The sequence below is a fragment of the Neopsephotus bourkii genome, unplaced genomic scaffold, assembly GCF_033783945.1.
Source record: "Neopsephotus bourkii isolate Nb327-2 ecotype Australia unplaced genomic scaffold, CSIRO-AGI_Nbou_v1 NB_1768, whole genome shotgun sequence".
Lineage (NCBI taxonomy): Eukaryota > Metazoa > Chordata > Aves > Psittaciformes > Psittacidae > Neopsephotus > Neopsephotus bourkii.
Genome location: NW_026902242.1, coordinates 3612152 through 3625479, shown reverse-complemented (window position 1 = coordinate 3625479; position 13328 = coordinate 3612152).

Sequence of the window (13328 nt, the reverse complement as noted above, 5' to 3'; positions counted from 1 at the left end):
ATTTTGAGATTTCCTAAACCAGCTACCCAGTAATTTCAGGTAATGCCCTCTCCCTCTTAAACTGGGAGAAGAGGTGAACAACTGCTTCCTATTTGTCTTCCCTGTGCCACTCATAAATTGACAAACCTCTAGTGTGCCTTCCAAGTGCTGCGTCTTTTCCCAGAGGAAAAGCCATAGCTCAATATCATCTTGTACAACAGGCATTTCACATCTGTGCTCACGGCTGCTGCTTTCCTCTCTATTTTCCAGTTCTTCTGAAACTGGGACTCAAAGTGCAGGCACACCCGACATGTAAATGTTGTTGGAATTATGCCTTTCATTACTTTTCCTCATTCTTTCCTACTCATTTCTAATTTAAAGTAGCATTGAATGCTGAGCTGCCATTCCGTAGAACTGTCCACTAGCATTAAGAGCTATTCTGAAGGTTACTAAATAATTCAATTTCCATCATCAGTGTGTATATATAGGAGAACTGGCTTTTCCCTGGGGAGCATTCATTTGCATTTATTAATACTCAGTTTTGCCTGCTGTTTTTGGCTCCTAATCTCCCAGTATATGCTCCTATAAACAGGATTCCAACAAGATAGACAACAGTATCACTCTGAATACCAGATAAGCAAGAGTTCAAGAAATTCAGCTGGAACAGGCTTACCTGGAAGGATACGAATCATTAAATGGAACACAAAGTTAAATACTGAGCCTCTAATTTAGGCTCCTCCAAGGAAGTGTGTTGCCTGGTGAGCTGAGATGGGGAATGCCAGTGTGCTTTGCACTGATTTTACCCATATGTTCAGCAGAAAGCTGCTCTTTGAGGTATTTGGAAATCAGAAGCTTTTTGCATCCTTGGTAAAAACGTGGGCTGTGCTTCATTATGTTCATGGTTTAGTTTTAATTTCTTTTCCTTTTTAGCTAGGCCATAACTTATGGGGGAAAGACTTTGGTTATATAGAGGCTGATTTTCTAGTAGCTCTGTCATCATGCAAAACCAATTGAGTACAATCCACCATCGTCCTTTTGTGTCACGAGAGTGCTTCTGACACTCTCAATTTTAGAGTCTATTGTATATTTAGACCTATTTCCAAAGGTCTTTCTTGTATGGAGTCACCTTCCTTAGCCTAATGCTTAGCAAGTGCTTACATTATTTCATTACTCAAAATCAATCTTAGTGGGTTTTCTTTCTGCTGTTTTCAGACAGCTTTGGTTACGTCTTGTTAGAGCCCAGCCACTTCAAATCAGTTCTGAAGTACCAGAAGTCTGACAAGGAATTCAACTTCCAGCTGCTTCCAGCTAACAGCTCCTGTCCAGAGGCCTCCACTCCCTTCTGCACATTTGCAGACCGAATAGAATGAACCACAAGACAAATCTGATGTTCAAGAAAAGAAATCGCTGTAAAAACAGGGCAATGTTTTATTGTGTCTGTCTGCAGAGAGCAAGAACCACCAGTGCTGAGTGGTACAACACTTCCTGGGTGGGTTTTGTTGCACAAACTAGGGTGAATGTGATTGCACAGCTTGTAGGGCTGCAAGGTTTAGATGTCATGGTGAGTGTCTCGACCATAAAGATGAAACAATTCCAAGACAGAAGAAAAGGTCAGTTGTTGGGAACATGCTGCCTCTTTCTGTGTTAGTGGTTCATAGCTGGAGCTGCAAATCTGTGTTTCTTGTTAGACTGAAAACACATATGAAGACAGGAACAAAAAGCTTCTCAGCTACCTGACAGGAGAGCTGTCACCAGTGCAAACTGCTGGTAATAGAGGTAAACCAGACAGCTTGTATGGGTAAAGCATCAGTGGCTCTAACCACTGTACGCTTGCCTGATACAGACTCCATAGCTTCAAAAGTGATGTGAGGTAAGGTGCATGTCCAGAAAAAGGATATATGGACAAAAAGAGCTGCTGGCCCCTGCTGCTGCCAACGTGCACCCAAAAATAGTGACTTCAAAAGGATGTGGGGTTTATATACTGAAATCAATTCGTTTGCCTCATAGCTATGGGCAGCTATGGATCTCACTGAGAGCATGACTAAAACAAGGGTAACGCTGGCACAAATGAATCATGAAACCAACTTTCCAGCAGGAGCTGTGCACACCAGGAGGAAGATCAAGGGCTTTCCTTCCATATGCCCAAATCACACTTAAATATCTGCACTACTTAAATATTGCACAGTCTCTTGCAGCCTTGTGATGAGGGCAGAGGTTGTTTAATAGGCTCTGGTATGTTTTGAGTTTACTCAAGGAGAACAGCGAAACAAACCTTTGCCGACAGATGGAGGAGCTCCTACCTGCTACTGATGGGGCTGACTGAGGGACTAGAGGAATAAATAGCAAAGCCTTAGCAGAAGGTAAAGCAGAAAGTTACAACCCCATGGCAGGGGTTTGGAACTGTATGATCTGAAGGTCCTTCCCAACCCAAACCAGTCCGGGATTCAGGAAAGCACCTGGACAGCAGAACATTCATGAAGCACAGCACAGCTTTGAAGCTTATAGCAGTTATGAACTGTTTGCTTTCTGTTTCCTCCACTCTCGCTCTGCCATCATCATGAAGTATCTAACCCCCCACAGAGGCAGCTGACTGAATACAGGGTGATTAAAAGAAATGCTTCTCAACAAACTGAACCTGGAAGTCCTTCAAGAAACCAACTGTTGCTTTTCCAAGCTGCCGCAGTGGTCGGTGCAGCCCCACTCTTGGCAGTGGCTCTGCCTTGCTGGGGGATCTCAGAGGCCACTGCTCATCTGAACCTGAAAGGGACAGCCACAAACTCAGTAGATTTGGGAGGTTTTGAGGACCTGACAAGTGAAGGCACCTCCTGTTCTAGGGAAGATACACCATGAAAGACATACAGAACTGTAAAAGGATGTCCTTGTTTAATTGGAAAGAGTATCAAAACCCCATTGTGTTCCTCAAGGCAAAGAGCCAGACTTTGAGATTTAACAGTTTTTGATCTAGACTGTGATACAACAGTTTTCAGCAGGAAGAATTCCTTTGATAACTGGATGGCTTAGAAGGTTAGTTAACGAATAAGCGTTATGGTGTCTGCATTAATAATTAACCAAGAGTTGCCAGTAAGCCATTAACTGTCAAAGCCAAACTAAGAAACATCCTTGGAATCAAGGCAACGTTGATTACACAGTGTGGGGAATGTGCACTGTTTTATAACACTGTGCCAGCTTAAAGAGCATATTCCAAATTAACTTCTTTAATCAAAACCTAAGTGGCTGCAGTGTTATAATGGGATGTTTTGTTTTTCCAAAAGGAAAACATCTCACCAGGCTCTTCTGCAAATGAAAAGAAATGAGGTGTTTAGTTCTCAGTTGTGCTCTGGAACTGCCTTCATTTAAATAAGAAGTTAAGCTTGCACCAGGAGGTAAAAAAAGTATGTGAAAGGAGAGCTGAGCTTGAAGCTCCACACATGTACAACTATCACAAGGCTCCTTGTATCTGCCTCACTGGCGTTGCAGAATGCTTTCTCATCTCTTTTTACTGCTTGATACTTCAGTATACACAGCCCAAGAGTCCAAAGTTCCTACCTAATGAAAGCAAAAGAGGGAAGGTTATGAAGGTCCCTTTCAACCTAAAAAGTATTCTATAAGTCTATGATATGAAGAGAAAAACTACTATGGGGATTTAGTGCATCCTCTTCAACTCTTGGACACCAGCAGCACATTTTGCCATAGCCAAAACAAGCAGGCGGGTACTCTGCTGACATAAAAGCAGGCTCAGGTGAGGTGAGAGGAGGGTTTGTAACTGGGTTTGAGAGAAAACAGCAAAGTGAGAAGCTCTCTTTGGACACTGTGTTCATTCACTGACAGAACAGTCCACGGATTATAAGCAAATCAATTGTGACAGCTTAGCATAGTGAAGTCACTTGTTCGATAGCCGTTGGTGCCTTCCAGCATGGTGCTTTCATCGTGTGAGTGCACAGGTTGTGTAACCACCTCATTGTGAGAGCAAGAAAAAGAAGGGAGAAATAGAAAAAGGGAGGCACACAAGGGGAAAAAGCTCCTAACTTACTTACCATCCCCTGAGACGATAACTGTGCCCTATGGCATTGTTGAGAACCTCATTTTGTCATATATGAGTACAGCTAATGAAGGAACACACTTCTGCTGAAGACTGAACCCAGAGCCTTTGCTTTTTCTATTAGCCTTGTCTTTGGTTCTGAGTTTCTTTGATGAAGCAGAAAGACTCAGTACAGACCAGCATCAGCTTTATCCAGAGTATCTAATACAGAAAGGCAGCACTGGGTCAAACTGGCAAATCTGAGCCAGCTTCTTTTAACCAAGGCAAAAAAAGCCGTGACCTGCATGGTTAAATGCAGAGATGCCAATTCCCTAATTGTTTCTTTTCCCCCCTCCTTTTCCAAGACAGCTGCAAAGCCACTTAATACAGGTCCCACCCTGGTTCCTGCCTACCCCCTGAACACCTCATTCAGGTTTATAAGGACTTTTAGAGCCAGGTTTGGGCAGGGTACACAGTCCTCTGATGGAGGAGCTGGCAAAGAGCAAGGTGTGGAGAGCTGGGAGGCAAGCACACACTGGGAAGAAGTAATCATGAAATCATACAATCCCAGACTGGTTTGGGTTGGAAGGGACCTTAAAGATCATCCAGTTCCAGCCCCCTGCCATGGGCAGGGACACCTCACACTAGAGCAGGTTGCTCCAAGCCCCTGTGTCCAACCTGGCCTTGAGCACTGCCAGGGATGGGGCAGCCACAGCTTCTCTGAGCACCCTGTGCCAGCGCCTCAGCACCCTCACAGGGAAGAGCTTCTGCCTTAGATCTAACCTGAACTTCCCCTGTTTCAGTGTGAACCCATCACCCCTTGTCCTATTGCTGCAGTCCCTGACAGTCCCTCAACAGCATCCTTGTAGCCCCCTTCAGACACTGGAAGATGCTCTGAGGTCTCCATCAGCTTCTCCAGGCTAAACAGCCCCAATGTTCTCAGCCCTGGTTCTCTCAGCTGCAGCACGGCCCCAGTGCTGAGGGGTGCTGAGGAGCAAAAGGAGCTGCTGTACCTTGTCTCCTTACTCAGGCGCTGGGAGTGGTACAAAGATAACTGTCATATGTCACTTCAATTGCAGCCTATACATAGATTTCAGAATATAGAACAGCAAAAAATAGTACGGAAAGGGAAAAAATGAGTCGGATACAATTAGAAGGATATTTGCTTTCATGATTTAGATTACATTTAGCTTACTTTTAACCCTTAAGTCAAGATGTTCCTGTTCCTGCTTTTTGCAGCTTGCTACCTACACCTGCATTTTGTTAGGGTTGCTATGGGAATTCTGGCTTCATTGCTCAGAAAGTCATTGTCTGCAACATGATAAAGCTGAACAGTGGTATTGCTATCTATGTTTATGTGCCCTTAGAAGGACATGGATGACCTTTATGGAAACCAGTATTATAAGGAGGACATGGAGCTGTTGGAGCAAGCCCAGATGAAGCCATGAGGATGCGCAGGGGCTGGAGCAGCCCCTGTATGGAGACAAACTGAGAACACTGGGGCTGTTCAGCCTGGAGAAGAGCCATTCTAACCATGCAAATGTATTTATATGGTGCCTCTTGGTTTTTGGTCTGTTCATTCGTTGTGGGACATGTGAAGATCCCCAATGTGACTGCTAACCACGCCAGCATCAAGCTGTTCTCCAGGTTCCACAGAAATGAATGAAAAGACCAAAGACTGTGTTCAGCCATTCTAACACAAAGTGTCCCAGTAAAGCAACATTTAATTTATTAATAGTATTTGGGGAAAATCTGCACATTAAAAAGAAACTGGAGCAGAAAAATGCAATCAGTATCTTGACTTACGCTTATATTTGGTAGTTCCATTGGTTTCTAGAAGGCTGGGGGGTGATCTCTTTGTTCTGGGGGGAGCATTTTCCATTGTCTCATATTCAGTATCTCAGCTGTTCTCCAGCAGCAGCAGCAGCAATGTGTTTAGAATGGAAGCAATAAAGCTCTAATTACAGGGCAGTGTAACAGCTATAAATGCATATTCTACTGTAACATGGTCTTCAGAAGGATGTAATCAATTCACACTGTTGTTGAATGATGTTTCATATTGTGATCTTGTAAACAGATCCTAAAATAGCCAGATTATAAAGTGAGCTAAAGCTCTATAATTAGGAAAGCTTTTCTTTTTCCCCAGTTAATCCTAAAGGAAAAGGAGGAGGATGGAGGTTGAGCAGCTTTGATTTGGAGCCGCCTCCTGGAGTAGAATAATGCTGCTAATTTGATAAGTTGGTTTGTTTTGGGCTTTGTTTTAAGGTACAGCCATCGAACCACACATACAATGACTGAATGGGGGGTGCCAGACATGAACTTCCAATGGTGTTTCTGCAATGCTGAATCACTATCAGGTTGTTCAGCCAGTGAATGGTGACACACTGGTTTGGATTTCAGTCAGGAACCAAGACAACAGTTGACAGAAATCAGCATTTTCAGACTTCTGTTTGGTACTCTCTCATTTAAGTAGTGGCCAACGACTTCTGCTCCCCACTGCGGCAGTGAGGTCCTGCTGAAAGCTCAAATCTCTTGTGAATTGAATTGCAATCCTGGGTTTTAAACACGCCACTGGCTGAGGTTCATAATGGACCATGCAGGAAAGAACTGAACTGATGTTTCATTACAGCAGATACTGAGAACAGCTGCCAAACCCTTGTCATGGAGATGGAAACGGAGTATATTCAGAGTCTATTTCGTTCTTTAACTTTGAAGAAGCTACCATTAATAGATAAATCATAGTTATAATAGTTCTATTCCTGTATCTATAGCCTTGAACTATAGCATCATGAGAAAGAAGAGCCTAATATGAATGCCAAGTAATTGATGTTTCTTAGTGAATAAAGCAGATTTTAGAGGACCCTGTAGCTGAGTAAAGTCCAAGGCAGTAACACCAGCCCTCTGCTTGGCCTTTTTGCAGAGACATGGCCACTGAATGCAGGGCTGAACACTGGAACAGCTCTACACACCAGCGAAATGGTACCAAGATGCCACTGAAGCAACTTTGAGTTGCTGCGGCATAGCTTGGTTTAGGATTGGGGTCCCTCTCTCCTTTGCCATTTGCCACCAAAATGAAGCCCAGCTGTCAAAAAGGCGATGAACAGGCTCACAGTTTCCATATTTGCTACATTTGAGTGTCATTTTTCATAGTAAGAGCTTCTCATCTGAGTCTCCCATGTCACAGAACTGCAGATAAGGATTCCATCCTATTCATCATTTCTTTGCAAGGACAAGTTATCGAGTATGATGCTAATGATTTACTAAAGGGAAGAAGCTATGTCTGTGTGGGGAATGTTACATCTTTCGGAGTATAAATCACTGTTCTTGAGTGAATACCTGACAGGAGGATGGAGCCAGGAGGGGCCTGGTCTCTGCTCCCAAGGAATGGGACAAGAGGAAACGGCCTCAAGCTGCACAGGGAAGGCTTAGATGGAGCTGAGGAACAATTCCTTCCCCAGAGGGTGCTCAGGCATTGGAACAGGCTGCCCAGGGCAGGGCTGGAGTCACCGTCCCTGCAAGTGTTCACACACTGTGAAGATGAGGCCTCAGTGCCATGGGTTAGTGGTGGCCTTGGCAGTGCTGGGAATGGTTGGACTGGATGAGCTTAAAGAGCTTTCCCAACCTGGTTGATTCTGTGAATAGAAGCAGAAGTATCAGAATAAATGATAAATTGCTTTTGCCTCATCTCCTGATGTTGCTTAGGACACAGTGATATCCCCACCGTATGGCAGAGGGCAGGAAAAGCTGCTCATTTCCCTACATCTCTGACAAACACACATAGCAGGAAGAAGCTTGTCACATCTCTTGGCCTTTTCTGTTCCTTAAGTTTTATCATATACTTCTGCAGCATATGGGCGTAACTAATGACATTTTCTGAGCAGATGTGCAAGGGAATGGATTGATATGCCAAAGCTGGGAAACAGCCAATGAGGAGGAGACTGGTGTGCCCATGACAGAACTTGTCTGTGAGACATTCATGACAATGACGAACATTAAGCATTGCACTTAAATGTTGGTCTTGAGGTTAAAAGAAGCCCAAGTAGATTGTCAACAGGGAAAAAATGTGTTGTGTGTTTCTGGGGTTCAGAAATATCACAGTTTTTCAATATCTGTTTCAACTATGTTCAGTTGTTTCCTTTCTTCTCACCCATTTCCTTCTGGCAAAGGAAGTTTGAGGAGGAAGAGATTTGGAACTGAAAAACAAAGTTAAATCAATCTCCCTCAAAACTAAGATTTAAAATTAGTGAGTTTTCAGCTGTTAACATGAAGAGTCAACTCGTAAGACCAGTAAGAATCCATACACATCACACCTGAGCACACCAGGATAATGGTGGTGTTATTTTATGTGGTGCCAGAGCAGATCCTTAAGGGCACAGCAGTTACTGCTGCTGGATGTGCCTGTCCCAAGCACAACAGAAGCCCTATGGATTCTGTCCTTAAAAACCACACAGTTGTCCTACTTCAGTGTTCAGCTTCTGAGAAAAGTCACTCTGGAAAATCCAAATAACACATCATTATCTGATACCCAAATTGGTATTTCTCTCCTAAAGTTATAAATCACTGCTCCTGAACATGTAATTTCTTTAGCCGGATCTAGGGATGTCCTCCCCTGGCTAACTCCCAGGTAATTCTTTTGTTTTCTTTGCTTTGTTTCTAAACAGAACTGAAGGAAGCTTGTAAAGTTTGTATATTGTCTGTAAAGAAGCATTGAGGAAGAGCTGCCTCTGAACTTGAGCCATGGCTTCCATCCTTTGCATTTCCCCCTGTTAGTCTCATCATTATTATTCAAATACCTCAGATCTGTGTATTCACCTTCCACAGTTTTCAGGTGCTTTTCCTTCATAGCTAATTTCTTTTTTAATTTCAAACTCCTTCATTTCCCTCCAACACCATGGAATATTTATTGCATTTGTGCTAAAGCTGCATGAATAATTTACCAACTCTTTTGCCTCCTTTCCTGATCGAGTCTGGCCCAGAATGATTCACTTGAAATATTCATTACCTGAAACGTGTTGCTGAGTAATTTTGGCAAACAATTCCTCTTGTATTGTCCAGAGGGGCCACCAAGAATCCCAGTGGCAAAAACCCAACTTGCATCCAACTGTCCCCTGGTGGAAGCTCTTCTGATGTCGCTGCTTCAAACTGGCTCCCTGAAAACAACGTCGAAGGAGGTGATCCTGCCCCTCGACTGTGCTCTCATGAGACGCCCCCTTGCTGCCCAAACGCGTGGCCAGGTAAACACAGCATGGAATCATATAACAGCTCCATGTCCTTCTGATGCTGAGGACACCAGCACTGCACACGGTGCTGCAAGTGGGGTCTCACGGGAGCAGAGCATCCCCAGCTTCCAGCTTGTTTCTGCACCAAATAGAGAGGTGTCAGTACTTTCTTAGCCACTTTGGCTTCTTCTGTTGCCACAAATAGTGACACCACATTCTAGCAGTAGTTATTATTTCTTCCAAGCGTTTGTGGAAGCACAGGTGTAAATACTGAAGGTCCTCAGATGATCAACTTAAAGGTTGCTGAAGCACCTAACCCAGCATTTGCTGTCCTGAACTTGAGAGCTGCTGCTGCAGTGGGATTAGTAATTACCTCTGCACGTGTGGCTTTGGAATGTCCTAAGGATGTGAACCATAGGATCATATGGATGCAAACCCTTAGGCAGGAGCAAGCAGCCATCACAAACTCAGGACTAGCCCCCAGGAAAGTGTCCCCTATAAGCTGTTTGGCAAACACCATCAGGTGTAAAGGTAATCCTCAGTGACCTCTCTCACAGCGAGGAGGCTGCTTTCAATTTAACCGCTAATTAAAAGTTCAGTCATTTACTGCTTAATATTCCCTCTGTAGCACTAAATGAACATGAAGTGATCTAATTGCTGCTCAAGTCCCTGACCAAACTGGAAGAGGACAGAGAGAAGGTACCGTAGTAAAGCAAACCAGGGTCACTCACGTGGAAGACAGTGAAGAAAACAAATCTAGTTTTACCTTCTGAGCTTCTAATCAAACCTTGAGACATAGAAATACATGTAAGGATGATGACTTAATAGGTAATGGGTACTGAGAAGTGGTGTGTAAATGACTGACTGTAGAAGCTGTGACTATCTGGACTCATCAGGCTGCTCCATCCCTGTCACTGTTCAAGGGACAGGCCTTGGAGCAACCTGCTCTAGTGGAAGGTGTCCCTGCCCATGGCAGGGGGTTGGAACTGGATGAGCTTAAGGTCCTTTCCAACCCAAACCAGTCTGGGACTGAGCTGAGCTGTCACCCGCCAGAGCCAATTCCACAGATGAACATGTATCCTGTAACTCATTATTACTGATAGGTTTTCTCTCTGACCCCTGGAGTTGGGCTTTATAAACTGCAAACCGTCAGGATCTGACCTGCATTCAGTGCTACCAGCAGTGGGAATGAGCAGCAGAATTCATCCAACAAATAGAGATGACAAAACAGAACATTACATTTTACTATATCCTTTTGTTCCATCTGTCAGAGCGATTTCAAATGCCAGACTGAAAGCAGCGCCATCGGGCCACGTATTGCAGGGGTGCTGGCACATGGCTGCCCTGGCTTTTAGGGTTTCTTTTCTATTAAGAGGATAATTTGGGACATGGTGAACTCCTGGAAGCGCGTTTGCAGCAGGGCACTCACCCTGCTCCTGCCCCTGTTCCCATCTGTCAGTGAGGCAGCTTGGCTCTGGTCCTCTCTGGGGACAGCTCCTGCCCTGCCTGCCCAGGGCACACACCAGGTCCAGCCTGTTCCCTTCACCCAGGAAGGATGTGAATCCACTTCAGCCCTTGAGCCCCTCAGGGACTGTGGGGTTTAAAGCTCAGCTCAATCTTAAAGCATCTTTGATGGATTTTCTGCTTCAAAACTGCTATGAAAAAATGAAGACGAAAAACAAGACCCAGAGGAAAAAACTCAGCAGAGAAAGACAAGAGCACCAGGAGGCAGAACGCAAGATGTGGGGAGCCTCTGATCAAAGGATAGAGAGGAGAAGAGAAAAAAAGGCATCATGTATAAATAAATGCTACACTCTCCATGTCCAACTTCTACTTGCTCCAGCTTCTGTGGCTCTGCTGCACAGAAGTGGCCATGCATAGGGAGGAGAGGTTTCTTCTCCCTGGTGTGATCTGACTGGTGTTCAAGGGGGACAATGGTCTCAGACTGGACAGCCTGTTAGTGACCCAGGATTAGTACAAGTAAGGTATGAACTAATGAGCTGCAAGGAGAACCTCTGTTGCTGTGTCCACCTCCACACTTCACCCTTTGCTGCTGCTGTGGTTTAACCCCAGCTGGCAACTAAGCATTTGTACTGCTTCTTGTAAGGCTTGTTCTCCATGGGTTCAGGTTGTTTTATATATATATATCTATGCATATATATATATATATCCTATACCCTACAACATGCACCTCAAACCCCAGATACAACAATTTAAAGGTATTTCCATCTTCACCCCCATTCCTTTGGACAGACCATAGTGTTTACCATTGCGATGAATGCCTCTGCTTGCCCCTGCTCCAGCCTAGACTCACTCACTGACTGCAGTCCCTTAGGGTTGTACCTGCCCCAGGAGAAGCCTTACCTACAAGTCTGTTCACGGGTATACCTGCTGCTGCACAGACTAACCCACAGCCACTGTCACTTTGAGCATGGCCTTATCCAAGGGCCACAATGCCTTCAGAGATGTGCCTGCTCCAGTGCAGCCATACCCGAAGTCCTTTCAGGAATAAACCTGCTTCAGCATGGCCTTACCCCTGGCTGCAGTCCCTCCAGGGGCATACCTACTCCATCACAGGCTCATCCATGCTTTGAGATGCTCCAGCATGACCTCATGCACCGCCATGGATGCTTCAAGGGGTACCTGCTGCTGCGTGGACTTCTCCACAGCCACAGATGCTTCGAGGTGCACCTTCTCCAGCAAGGACTCATCCTTTTGCTTCAGAGGTAAACCTGCTGTGGCACAGACATAACCACAGCCACAGATGGGTCAGGATACGCCTCCTCCCATGCAGACCCATGCACAGGCCACAGCCCCTTCAAATCAAGTTGACAGAGGAGTTCCAGCCTGTCCAGAACAGAAATAGCATTAATGCCCTGCCCAGGTACAGCACCATGTTGCTGTTATCAGAATGTTCCCAGGCACACCAGTGTAAGATGGCAAGTGGTACAGCAAGCAGTGAAAGCAAAAAGCACCCACTAACAAACACTATACTTGATATACAGGAACGCAAGGACTAAACAGCAATAACGGTTACAAAGTCCACTTATCACAGCTGTCATGGTTTAAGCCCAGCCATGCAGCTTACTCTTTCACTCCCTCTCTTTCTCCTGCCCACTCCCGGAGGATTGGAGAGAACTGAAAGAATGTAATTCCCACGGGTTGAGATAAGAACAGTTTGGTAACTAAGGTATAACACAAATCACTACTGCTACCACCAATAGTAATAATGATACAGGAAATAACAAGGGAAGAGAATACAACCGCTCACCACCTGCCAACCGATACCCAGCCCGACCCAGCAGTGAACCAGCTCTTCCGGGTAACTGCCCCCAGTTCTACATCCTGGGCATGACGTGCTGTGGTATGGAATACCTCTTTGGTCAGTTTGGGTCAGGTGTCCTGTCTCTGCTTCCTCCCAGTGCCCCTCTTCCTTGGCAGACCATGAGGCTCCTCCTTTCTCCAGCTTTATGTGCCAAGCCTGACTGCATATGGTCTAGAGTATCCCTTTGGTCCATTGGGACCAACTGCGTCCCCTCCCAGCTCCTTGTGCACCCCCAGCCTGCTCGCTGGTGGGCTGAGAGGCAGAAACAGCCTTGACCCTGTGTGAGCTCTGCTCAGAGCCATTTATTCCTCTTAGGCCTTGATTTTCCATATTGAATCAATCAGAGTTGGACTTCCCAATAGCTGGAAGTTAAACTTTCACACCTGTTTCTGTGATTGGAAAACAAGATGGCAAATTGTTCTGGCTGCCTTTGAGGCACCTGTTGTATTTTTCAGCCTTTCACATAAAAGCTGGCTGTACAATGGTGACGGTCAATGGAGAAGACACCAAGTATTTAGCAAGTTAAGGCTCATTTACAAAAAAAATACACCAGGAAATACGTATAATGAAGGCAAATCTGCTACATATTTTAACAACAGTTGGGCATGATTTTGCTGAAAGACACGGAATTAAACAAATACTCCATCTTTCCATACTTAATCTTTGAGAACATATGATTTTTTTTCCCCCTATTAAACTTTTATCTTCGCAGAATTCCAGAATGGTTTGGGTTGAAGGGACCTTAAAGCTCATCCAGTTCCAACCCCTGCCACAGGCAGGGACACCT